This window comes from Dipodomys merriami, unplaced genomic scaffold (genome assembly GCF_024711535.1).
Source record: "Dipodomys merriami isolate MVZ:Mamm:240054 unplaced genomic scaffold, mDipMer1.0.p SCAF_472, whole genome shotgun sequence".
NCBI lineage: Eukaryota > Metazoa > Chordata > Mammalia > Rodentia > Heteromyidae > Dipodomys > Dipodomys merriami.
This window is the reverse complement of record NW_027206038.1, coordinates 651,337-664,667: the sequence shown is the minus strand read 5'-3', so window position 1 is coordinate 664,667 and position 13,331 is coordinate 651,337. Positions and strand designations below refer to the sequence as shown.

Below are 13,331 nucleotides of genomic sequence, written 5' to 3'. Positions count from 1 at the left end.
TAAGAGCATCTACACAATGCTGGAAATTGGAATTACACAAAATATGCAACATGGTTAGGCACTGGTAGTTCAAGGATGTAATCTTAGCTAGTTAAGAGATTGAGATCCGAAGATCACAGTTCAAAGCCATCCTAAGTAGGAAACTTCATTAGATTCTCATCTCCAATTAACCACCAGGGGAAATGGAGTTCAGTTCAGATTGTATGTCAAGCTCTGGCCTAGAAAACAAAAGAACCATCCAGGTCCTGAGTTTAAGCCCTAGGACTAGCAGAAACAAAAACACAAAATACAATATGGAGTTAGATATTTTATAATGAAGCACATTTTAATATATTCTACATTGTTAGAAAGACTAGACTTCTGTGTTAGCTTAATAACCTACCATAATAATGATATTGTCCATTTATTAAGCAGCTTACTCAGATTTACAAGTTCGAAGATTTCAGGGTATGTTCAGTTGGTTTTATTGCTTTGGTGGCCTGTGACAAGACAATGTGAAAGTGGAGAGTATGTCAAAGAGAAAAGTTTTTGACTTAGAATGATTAAAGATAAAAGAAGATGAGAGTCTATGTTCTCATGGGTTTCACTCTGAAGAACTTAATCTCCAGAGGAAATATTCAGGTATTCTCAGGAAATGGTAAATCATTTTTCTTTAACACAGGTCTTTCTGGGGCATTCTAAATTCAAATGGCAACATCTTCACCAATGATGATGACTTGTCCAGGGGTGGAAGCAGCTAGATATTACTATAAATTCAAGTCAGATCTCAGCAGACAATATTATATGGAATTCCTATTAAAATATTTCCTTGCAGACTGCCTGGGTCTTTATACTACACGTGTTTGTATGTGTGTATGTGTGTATTTGAATAAATATATAGCAACTGTTGGCAATGAAGATGGATATGCGTTTCTTTTATCAAAGAAACAAACATATGAAATGGTAGCCTTTATATATAAAACCTTAATAGTAACAATAAAATTAATATTATTACTATTATTATTTTTTGATGGCTGTAGGGCTTGAACTCTGGGTCTGGGCATTGTCCCTAAGCTCTGCAGCTCAAGGCTAGCACTCTACTACTTGAGCAACAGTGCCACTTCACATTTTCTGAACCTTTAGTTGGAGATAAGGGTCTCACAGACTTTCCTGCCTGGACTGGCTTTGAACAGAGAACCTCAATTCTCAGCCTCCTTAGTAGCTAGGATTACAGGTGTGAGCCACTGGCACCCGGCAGTAAAGTTATTTTGAAAAAGAAAAAAATCCCACAATTGTATACTGAAAAAAAAAAATCACAATCTGGCAAGTGTATCTCTAATGTTGCTATGTCAAGTAACCATAGGCAGCAATCATTTTTAGATCTCACTATGCCCTGAACAATGCCAGATAATATTTCATTAATTTACTTTAATTTTTCATAACAAAGTTCATTATGAATGCCCAACAGCACAATTTTCTAGTGAACATAAAGAATTCTTCAACATATTTATTTCAACAAACAGCATTTTGTGCTTGGTTGGTTTGTTTTTGTTTTTCTTTTTGTTTTTAATTTTGCCAGCCCTGGGGGCTTGAAATCAGGGCCTGGGCACTCTCTCTAAACTTCTCTTGCTCTAGGCTAGCACACTACCAATTGAGCCACAGCACCACTTCCAGTTTTTCTGCTTACATCATACTGAGGAATCAAATCAAGTGTATCATGCATGCTAGGCCAGCATTCTACCACTAACCACATACCCAGTCATTGGGTCCTGGTATATTTCCCCTTCTAGATTAATAGAAACATTCCAGGTTCCGAACTTGAAGCTGATCCTTGCCATCCAACAACATCACATTCTTGTGAATAGCACTAGCTGGCCTCATGAGCATAGCAGCCACCTGGAGCTCAGCTATCTGATGGCCTTGGCCTCCAACAATGCAATCATTTCTGTGCACAGACTGAAAACTGTTATAGGAAATTTTGATTTATTCCATCCTATTCTCAGCTAGTTGCCATTCTCAGCTTTGTATGTTTTAAATTCTGTTAGACATTTATTACTCTTTCCTGCCATTCTCAAAAGTAACATATATGTTTTACTTTAAAGTTCATCAAACATGCAAAAATGTTAATGTAGTTGCTATCCAACAGTGGCTCATGTTTTAAAAACCTAGCTACTTTAGAGGTCAAAAAGTGAGGATTCAGGTTTAAATCATCCCATGCAGAAAAATCTGAGATATTTCTCCAATTAAGAAACCAAAATCGAGAAGTGGAGATGTGGCTCAAGTGGTAGTGTCAGCTTTGAGCAAAAAGACTAAGCAAGAATAATAGGTCGACTTCTAACTCCATTATTTACTCATGGAACACACACACACACACACACACACACACACACACACAGAGTCAACATTCTCCTAGACTCCCCTTCTTGAACAATATTCAATGCCATTAACTGAATGCAAGTTTTCTCCAAATTCTTATAGTAGGGATTAAACTACATTTGTATTTATGATAATGTATTTTTTGTTTTGCAATTTTTTGTACTAATGTGAGAGAACAGTGTTTTGTGAAGACTAAACAGAAATCAATGTGTTGGTAAATAGGTAGGTGACAAGTAGACTGAAAGATTCAGATAATACCACTTGAAATTTTATTTCTCCAAATTTAAATATATATACATATGTATGTATTTATAATTTCTGCCAAGATTTTATTTCCATTAACAATGATCTATTTGTTCCATTACATAAATTTAACATATTGTGTGCTTCATAGTAGATTAATATTTTTAGAATTTCTTTCACTTGGAGACCAGGTTCTGCAGTGTAGACCAAGCTTTCCTCAACTCCTTATTCTCCTGAGTATTGGCTGGCATTACCATGTGGTTGCATATTACCATGTCCAGCTATATTGTTTACATTTTGTCCAGTAGAATATTACTGTGAACAGCTTTAAGCCATATATCTTCATAAGTATGAATGGATTTCTTGCAGAAAATATAATAAATAAAGTTACTGAGTGAAGCCAATTATGGTAGGCATGCCTGTAATCCCAGCACCCAGGAGGATTGTAAGTTTAAGAGCAGTCTGAGCTACACAGCAAGTCCCTTTTAAAACAAAAAAAAACAACAACTGGTGAACTTGGAAGAGGGAAAGTATTATTAAGTGGGATGATAGGAACATACAAAATTTAGTGTGTGTGTGTGTGTGTGTGTGTGTGTGTGTGTGTGTGTGTGTGTGTGTGTGTGTGTGCTTGTGTTGGTCCTAGGGCTTGAACTAAGGGTCTGGGCACTGTTCCTGAGGTTTATGCTAAGTCTAGCACTCTACCACTTGAACCAAACTCCACCTCAAGCTTTTTTAGAGCTCATTGGAGATGAGTCTGCTCCAGTTTCCTGTTCAGGCTTAGAACCTTTTGTAAGTAAGATTACAGGAGTGAGTCTGTAGTAGTTGTTGTATTACTGTTAAGTAATATAGTAAACATCATGCCAGTTTATACTCCTTCCAGCAGTGTTTGAGTGTTGAACACACACCTAAAATAAAACCCGCTCCATGTTTGATGACATCCAGATCTCATAATCCCTTGATATAAGTATTGTTATGCTCACTTTACCTGTGAAGAATTTGAGATCCAGAGAGTTTAGTTAATTTTGAGTCCCCAGCTAGTATACAGTGGAGCCTGTATTCAAGCCCAACTAGGTCTGTTTATTTCAGAAAACATAGAGTCATCATGTGTTCTAGTCAACATGTGTTCTAGCAAGTACTGCTCATTGCAAGTACAGTTCTGTTCCTGACAGATTACCTTTCTCTCTCTTTAACTGTTTGCACCCCCTTTCATAAGCTAGGGAAAGCACAAGTGATGAGAAGAGCCATTTTTTGAAGGGGAAATTGATGATGGGGTTTGAACTTGGTATCACATACATATTAGTCTGATCTTCCATTTGGGTTATGCCTCCAGCACTATATTTCTGTTTTTTCTTTTGTATTATTATTATTATCAAGGTGAGTTACACAGAGGTTACAGTCATATAAGTCAGGTCAGGATACATTTCTTTTTTGAAATGTCACTCCTTCCCTTGCTCTCTCAATTTTTCTCTCTCACTGGTTTGGTTTTATTAACTTCCTCCTCCTCCTCCTCCTCCTCCTCCTGCCCAGGGAGGAAGGCTTTTATGCTAGACCTCCAAGTTGAACAAAGAATAATTCTTCTACCTCAGACTACATGTCCAGGCTATACATACCAAAGAAAGCTAAGGACAAGAGATTAGTCTGACTTGGGAACAATGCAGATCACAAACATGAATTCCATGTAAACAGAAATGAAAAAAATTTTTTCTTTATTTATATAATACAATAAAAAGCACTACTTTTCTCATTATCACTTAATTGTGGTTATATGTACTTAGTACTAGCTTCTTGAAAGTCCTAAAAAAAAACACTTTGACATGAACTCAGAAGTTCTGTTAGTATCAGCTTGAGATTTTTATGAAAAAACCTTTTTTAATTTTTATATTTCTAAAAATCAATTTTATTATAAAGATGCTGTACATAGGGGTTACATTTACATGATTAAGTAACACTTCTCATTGAACATTGGTACCTACTCCAGTGTTTTTCACCCTCTGTCCCTTCCCTCCACTCCCCCCCTTACATTGTAAAGTTAATTTCTGCCATAGTGTACTGTGAGTATCATTGTTGCAATGGGTCACCTTTTGTACTTCTTTCAGCATTTTGTTATTTCCCTTCCCTTCTCCCAATCAGATAAAGGCATATACAGGACTTTTCACACACTAGGGCTTTTCACACACTGAGCTATGCTACACAGAATGCTTGAGACTAAAGGTGAGGTAAATGATGTCATCATCCCATTCATCTACATCTCTTGCTAACATATGCATATACTGTGGTGTTGACATGCTTATTTTGTGTATGAGAGCTTTGAGTATGGGGCGTGAATTCAGGACCTAAATACTGTCCCTTAGCTTTTGTATGTGATGCTAGCACTCTACCAGTTGAAGCACAGCTCAGCTTTCTTTTAATTTAATCTTACAGGAGGTAAGAGTCTTTTTTGCTCAGTTGTCTTTGAACTGAGTTCCTCATATCTCAGCGTTCTGAGTAGCTAGTTTTACAGGCCTGAGCTTCCAGTGCCTAGCTTTTCATTACTTCTTTCACAAGCTACATGCTCACACACATTTCATTCAAAAATCTCAGTTTAACCCCTGCTTTCACTATATTTGATGTCGGTATAATTTGTGGAGGAGATGGGGAAAAACAAGTCGTTTAAGAATACAGGTGGAGCCGGGCGCTGGTGGCTCACGCCTGTAATACTAGCTACTCAGGAGGCTGAGATCTGAGGATCACGGTTCAAAGCCAGCCCGGGCAGGAGAGACAGTGAGACTCCTATCTCCAATAAACCACCAGAAAACCACTTCCAATAAACCACCAGAAAACCAGAAGTGGCGCTGTAGCTCAAGTGGTAGAGCGCTCACCTTGAGCTGAAGAGCTGAGGGACAGCGCCCAGGCCCAGAGTTCAAGCCCCACGACCGACAAAAAAAAAAAAAAAAAGAATACAGGTGGACCTGTTGCTACAATGAAAAGTACAAGTTGTCATGTCGAAAATGAACTTTACAACTTTGGTGCGGGGGGGGGGGATTGGGGGAGCAAGGGGAGACTGGGAAGTCATATGAAGGGTAAACAAAGGAGGAGGCTGCAATGCTTGATAAGAAATGTACTCATTATCTTGCCCATGTAATTGTAACCCCTCTGTACAATATGTGCACAAAAAATAAAAACAAAAAACCAAAAATCTCACTATTCAGGCTGACTGACAAGTTGTGAGGAAAGATGGTTGAATGAATAAGTTACCAAATAGGCCTCTAGCCCTATTAACATCATTCTAGTCAGTGACTTAGCTTTCAGTGAGTGAGTACATATTTCCACTTTCACTCTTCCTTTTTTAACTGGAACTCAGTGAAATGTTTTTGATGCATCTTTTAAATGTTATCTCCCAAACAGAAGATACTATTTGAATGTATTTGATAATATTTTAGATGCGGGTGGTCTTGTGTGTCTGGATGTCTGTGGGCAGAGGTCATCCTGCTGGGCTTCAGGCCCAGAGCTGATGCTTCCTATCTGCTGGTTGCAGAGAGGAAGGTTTTCTTCCTGGCCAGTCTTTGAATTGAGATCCTTTCATTTTAGATTTCTAAGTATCTAGGATAAAAAGCATGAACCACCACCAACTGGCTTGTTTTAGAAGCATTAATTGCTTTTCATTCATCCCTTTTTTTCCTTGAAGTTTGATCTAGACAGGCTGCTTGTGCCTCATGATAAGGTGATTTGAATAATACCCTTTGCCTCTGGCATTTCTGAAACTAATTTCCTCAGTTCCAGGCTAATGAATTTGTTCTAAAGCCAATAGCATTTTCCTTCTGAGATGTTAGGTAGCTTAATTAAATCTCTTATCCTTTGCTTTGGCAATGCAATCAGGATGTTTCTGTAAAACCCTACTTCTTGAGAGTATTATAGTTAGAAGGTATCATGTGTACACTTTCATATACTCTCTAGTTTTATAAACTTATGTTACAAGATTGGGTGGAAGAATGATGACTGTTGAATTAATTTGATAACCACTCTAGAGTTTTTAAGCCTTAATGGTAATTAACTCAAAGGGGGATTAAAAATATTCAGAGTAGTGGAATGTGGCTACTATTCATTTCATGTATGTGGATAGATGATAAGAATTCTTGTGATTAATAAAATAAATCTTCAAATTTCTAGTGGTACACTGCTATGTTAACTGGGAGGAGACAGTGGTGATGCCAGGACTTTGAAAACTGGTAATGAAGCAAAATATCCGGGAGAGCATTTGCTAAGGATATAATTCCAAGGCTAATACTAAATATATTGAACTAGAATGCTAAATGATGAATGACAGCACCAAAATTTATTTGTTGGCTTCTTTGTTTTGCGAAGTCCTTGGATTTGGACCTGGGGCCTGAGTGCTGTCCCTTAGTTTTTTCCTCAAGGCTAGTGCTCTACCAGCTGAATCACAGCTTCATGTCCATATTTTTGGTGTTTAATTGGAGATCAGTCTTACCAAATTTCCTTTGGGCTTGCTTCAAACCTGAATCTCAGATATCAGCCTCCTGAGTAACTAGGATTCCAGTTATGAGACACCAGAGACCCATATGTTTGACTACTTTGGTTCCAGTGGGTCACGTCAGATTTAAACTAAAATCATAACTTTTCTTCTTGTAACCTGCAGCATCCAATAAATATCTAATTTATTTCTATCTTCATTTCTGATTTCTCTTTTCTTCATTGTACCCTTCCATTCTTATTTCACAAGCAAGCATGTCAGTGCTGTTTTCCTTTTCTGAAGCAAGTCAGGTCCATTCCCATCAATGGGGGATGTACTTACTGTTCTTACTGCCTGGAAAACCTGCTCCTAGGGCTGGGAAGGTGGCTCAGTGGTAGAGCACTTGCCTTGCATGCATGAGGCCCTGGGTTCAATTCCTCAGCACCACATGAGCAAAAAGAAAAAAGCTGGAAGTGGCGCTGTGTCTCAAGTGGTAGAGCCTTGAGCTGAAGAGCTGAGGGACAGCGCCCAGGCCCAGAGATCAGGCCCCACGAACGGACCCAAAAAAAGAAATAAAGAAAGAAAACTTGCTCCTAGATAATTGCCTGGATGATGGCTCTCATATCAACTATCTCCTCTTTAGGGATGTCTCTCCCCATCCCCAATGTGAAGTTGTTGCCACAAAACCACCAATTTCGTGTCTCTGATTTACAGAAAGTATCATTATGATTTCTGGTTTTCTTTTAAGCATGAAATTGGTGAGGAGAGAGCCATATTCACTTCTGTTTCTCCAATACCTGTAATAGTGCCTAGTCCTTAGTGCTCAGGAGCCTTACATGGAGATTAGCCTTCTCCAGCTCAATTAATCATAGCTTCTGGTCAGGACAGCTTCTCAAGCTGAAGTCTGGTGGCTAGTAATCATTCCCTCTTATTCTTTGTGCCATTTGGTGGTGTTGAGTCTACTTCAGGGAAAAATCAGTGTTTGACACTTATTTGCTGCTATGGCAAAGGTGACTGTGACATCATAGAAGTTATGGCTATTGTTTTGTAAAGCTGTGTGAGGACACCCAACCCCACACAATTTCCCCAATATATGTGTCTCCTTTGCTCAGGAGTGCATTCAACAATTCAGCAACCAAACTGTCACCCAGTTCCTGATACACTCAGAGTATGTTTCCATTTCCTTTTAAAAAGAAAAAAGAAAAATTAAAGACATGCCTTTGATGACTTTCATTGAATTACTAAAACAGAGTAAATTTATGTATTTGTAAATCTTTGCCCATCTCTCTTGAGCCCTTGCTATATTTCTATGTGTTTGCAGCTTGGGAAGGGAAATAAGGTTTAATTCAGTATTGTCAGATACTATAGTTCAGAAGGCTCTTTTTAGACCCTTTTGGAGGGAATGCCAACTTTCCATCTTATGTTCTACAGATGGCCATCTTGGAACAGGAACTGAATAGACTGTCATAACATAAGAGGCTTGTCCTGATTTCTACTGACTTTCCTCTGGGGTCAGGGAGTGTGATCCCACTGCATATGTGTCTCTTTGTTACACTGAAAGGCCCAGGCCTCCTCAGAAAATCTAAGGCCAAGGGGGTAAGAGAGATTAAAACTCAGAACCCAGCTTCCCATATCATTGGGATTACAGGATTGAGTCTCATGGCCTCAACTCATAGCTGCTTTTATATACATACTGTAGTCAGTTTCATTATATTCACTTCCTAGACAGATATATACAAATATATGTATATAATTATTCATCTATTTTTAATCAATGTTATATCTAGAAATGCACAAATATATATTCATATAATTATAATCAAATTATATCCCTACTATCCCCAATAATATTTTACATTAATGTTTTGTGAAAAAAATACTAGACTAAAAATTTAAATGCCTTTGTAGTTTGAAAAATCATATTCAATCTTATATATTATATAATATACTATATATAACATAAAGAATATAACACATATTAACATATAACTAATTTAATTGTGGTTTCTTTTCTTCCTGATTTTGTGTTTTTTCATCTATGTAAACTTTCTTTCTTCTATTGATGATGGCTTTTACTTTCCAGTATACATATTTTCTATATATTTTGTCAAATATTTTCATTTGTCAAATATTTTATATTACTGGAGTCAAATTTTTCTTCCATATTTACCCAAAGCACAATGAAGATGTATACAGATTTAAACTCACTGTTGGAAGAGCATCCCACAGACCACTATAAGTATTGTGGCATTTGTCACAATTGACAGAATAGATTTTTAGGACATCTGATCTGCTATGTCCTAGACCTTTTGTAGCCACCTTATCACCCCATGCAGTCATGACCTGCTTCATTGCCACTCCCTGTACATTTAACAGTTCCCATTATATGCAGTAGGCTGTCTTGTACAGCCCCCTGTCACTCTCTGTTCCCCCCCCCCCAGAACATGTATGCACGATGTTTCAGATTGTAGGTTTAAAAAGAAACATATTTAGGATTCATGAATTTTAGAATATATCAAAAACATTGACATTTTAATAAAGTTAGAAAAATAAATAGAATGAACCTTTTACAACAATCAGGACAAAAAGAAAAATAAAGATTTTCCCAGGAAGAGGGAAAGGAATCTCTAAATCTAGATTGGCCTCTAAGTTGCCTTCAGCAGAAATTCTGCCTCGGAGTCCTCAAAGGGATCTACTTCCTCATTAAAGACAGGATTTTCTTCCTGAGTCCAGAGAGGGACAGATTCTAATTTCTCAATTGGAAATTGGATCCCCTGCAGGAGGACAGATTGGTCTGGGTATTCTTTGAGGAAAGATTCCTTTTCTTCAACTGAATCTAGATTTTGGACCTCACTTATTGGTTTCACTGAACATAGACTGTGGTCATTTTCCATTAGCACACATTTACCCTGCACACCAAGAAGTGTTCTTTTTGACTGGTTTGGAGCTGATCTAGCTGGATTGTGAACATCAATGGAAGACATTCTGGATCGTCTTCTTCCTTGGTGCAGGTACACCTGCATCACATGTGGGATGTCCATAGGACTCAAAACCTGCTTGGGCCTTTCTACAAATTAAAAAAAAAAAACTCTATGTTCACATGCTTTCTGGAGATTAGTGATGGCTTCTGATCTCCATCAGTCCCCATAGACTACATCACTGAAGGTTATTTATCTGTAGTTCTGCAGGAGCTGCTCTATGTTGATGCAAACCTGAGAATGGAAATAGGTACAAGATTCTTAAAGTAGACTCTAGAAGTTAAGGTGTGACTAAACTTCCATGAGGATCTAATGGGGGAAGCTGTAGAACTTGAGTTTGGACTGCTGAACACTGATGGGAAGGTAGGGTATTTCTGAATGTATACTTCCAAGTTCTTTCAAAAAGAGAACATATTACCGGCAAAGAATATCCATAAAAGGACATTTTGCCAAGCTGGAGAGTACTAAGGGCTGTTGGCCAATCAGGCCCATCTCTAGAGACCCAGGTTCCATTCCTACTCACAAGCTCTGAGGCATTGAAACAAGGACTTCTTCCTCTTTTTCTTGGTCTCATGGGTCATGTGTTCCTCCAGCTGGTCCAGAAGAATATGTAAGTGGAAGAGCAGGTCTGAAGAGGGCATGTTGAGCTTGACATACTGTGTAAGTTCTTTTAGGGTGCAATGGTTCTTGGGTTCATAGAAATCATCAGGGTAGAAGTCCATCCACATAAGGAGGATGGAATAAACGATGCTGTGGGCAGTTTGGTGACAAGGAAAATGAAATTCCACCCTCCTCATCCTGAGCCTTGTACTAGAGCTTCTTTCTGCAGGACTTGCAGGTTGGGAAGTGGGAAGAGACTTCTGCAAGCAGGATGGTCCTCAAAATATCACTTCTAGAAATTTCTTAAATATAATTCTCTAAAATTCTCCCTGTGATAGGAAGAGAAAGTTGTTTCCCCACTGAATCTGACTTGCTATACACAGCCCTCCCTGTCTTCCATGAGAGTCCCAAACCACAACCACATCCACAACTGTGTAATCTGCTATGCACTGAAGTGCCAAGACTCAACCCCTTGGTGAAAATCACAACTTGTGTGCAAAGAAGAAAGTTGCTTTGATTCGGAAACCTCAAAGATACCCAGTTTTCAAGGACAGAACTTCTTTTTGTGCCAACATCCACTTACTTCTTCACTTGTTCATCTTCCAGTTATGGTAGTAGGATCTGTACCAATGGAAGGAGAGAAGGAAGTTAACTCTATGCTTCTCCTTTTCTGAACTAACAGGACACACATGGGACTGGCTAAGACCCACATGGTAATGTAAACATGACAGACAAAAAGTGGAGATATGTTTACACAATTTCATGCAAATTCTGTGAGGATGCTTATATGCATCTGTCCAAATAAATGCACAATGACTCATGCCTCTAATTCTACTAATCACAGTTTGAACGCAGTCTAGTTTGTAAAATTCCAAAGACACTAATCTTCAATTAACCAGCCAAAGGCCAGAACTGGACCTGGGGCTCAAATGGTAGAGTGTTACAAATGGGACAGCACTCAAGCCCCCAATTCAAGTTTCAGTTGCATCCTTTCTTCTGTCTATATTCCTTCAAAGGCCTCCAAGATAGTGATTTTCTAGGTGAGGGTGGACGTTGGATGCCACGGGCTCATTCCTTTAATGCTGGTCTCTCAGCAAGCAAATTGCTAAGGCTCCACTAGCTTCTGAGGCAAATGAAATGCTCTGGCAGCCCAGTCCTAAGGAATTAGCCAGAGAGTGTACTTCTTCGTCTCTAGCCAAGCTCCTTGATCAGACTCCAGTGAAACAGTCTCAGAAAGGTGCCAAGTATACCAATACTCTGCCAGGGGGTCTCATCAACCCTGAGTTTGAAAGAGGAACACTCACTTTTTTTGTTGGTTGTGGGGCTTGAACTCTGGGCTTGGGTGATATCCTTTAGCTCTTCAGTTAAAGGCTATCATTCACCCACTTGAGCCACAGCTCCACTTCCGGTTTTCTAGTCGTTTATTGGACATAAGAGTCTCATGGACTTTCCTGTCAAGGCTGGCTTTGAACTACGGTCCTCAGATCTCAGCCTCCTGAGTAGCTAGGATTACAGGCATGATCCACTGGCACCTGGCTTAGGAACATTCACTTTTTAAACAGAATATCCAGCAACTGCTCCATTGTCCCCCACTCTCTATAGTGGTAGAGGAAGTTTCCAACATAGAAGGGATCACCTTTCTGGTAGTCAGGGACCAGGTCCATTACCAGCATTTCCAGCAAGCCTGAGTCCAGGATCCATATGTTATAAGGCACATTCAGGGTTTGGGTTGATTCATTGTCACACTGAGGTGGTAAAAAGAATGGATCTTTGAAATGTGAAAGTGGGAGTACCCTTCAAATTGAGTAATTGTAATAGAGTGGATTGAAAAGTACACAGTAAATATTTTCTCAGTATACACATATAAAAGCACACAAGAAGAAGTTTCTAATGTGGGCTGGATGAGATTAGATAGGTTTCCTGTTATAGTTATACTTGCCTGAGTTGCCTTATGATTCCCTTGGTTTCTTCTTATAAAAAAGGCCTGAGACATTGGATTCGTGATTTGGCACTGATCCAAAGTCTGCAGCATTGAGTGAGGCACTCATACCTCTCATGCCTGAGAGCTGAGTCTCTTGAACTTTGAAAACAACACAAGAACATCTTTCTTGTTCCTGCACCACAGGCCAAGTGAGCTGGCTTGAGCTGAATGTCAGTTACAGTTGCTTGGCTCTCATAGTTCTATATTCTATTCCATTGTGAGGTAGGTAGTGTCATTTCTCAGAGCCCAATGATCTAAGCTGTTTGGTCACATAAGACCATCCCAAAGACAAACTGGAGACTGAAATCTCCCCTCTCACATCACTATATCCACATGTGGACATTGTCAATTCCCAACATCCTCAGCTAAGCCTAGATACAGGCATGGTCTCAGCCTCAAGGAGCCCTTCCTAGGTCAGATCCAAGCCGTATTTGTCACTATTTCTCTCATAATGCACAAATCATTTTGGGTCTCATGGCCCTCTCAGCCTGTCATGTGCTTCTTGCATCTATTTTTGACATCTACTTCCTAGGACATTGTAAGGTTTTTGTTTCCTAATCTGTTTGCTCTTGATGCCCCTGTGTGCTGTCATCTGGGAAAAAGGCAAGTACTTAGAGGTGGGAAAATCAAACAAGTATTGAAAAACAAACATTACACATATAGTCAGACATTTTTACAAGTGTTCATTCTTGTAAGATAAAAGACTATTTTTGATAATTTTGTCATA

At 38.9% G+C, this 13,331-nt stretch overlaps 1 long non-coding RNA gene across 2 annotated transcripts; it reads right to left on the bottom strand.

Moving 5' to 3' along the window:
• Positions 1–413: 413 nt before the first annotated feature.
• Positions 414–12,732, bottom strand: LOC138808734 (uncharacterized). 2 transcript variants are annotated; one of them, XR_011366605.1, is made up of 3 exons: positions 12,563–12,732; positions 10,547–11,244; positions 414–479 (listed from the first exon to the last, which is right to left on the bottom strand). It is a non-coding gene; the product is annotated as an uncharacterized lncRNA (long non-coding RNA). The 2 variants fall into 2 exon arrangements; XR_011366604.1 differs by lacking the exon at positions 414–479 and adding an exon at positions 9,513–10,257.
• Positions 12,733–13,331: the final 599 nt, after the last annotated feature.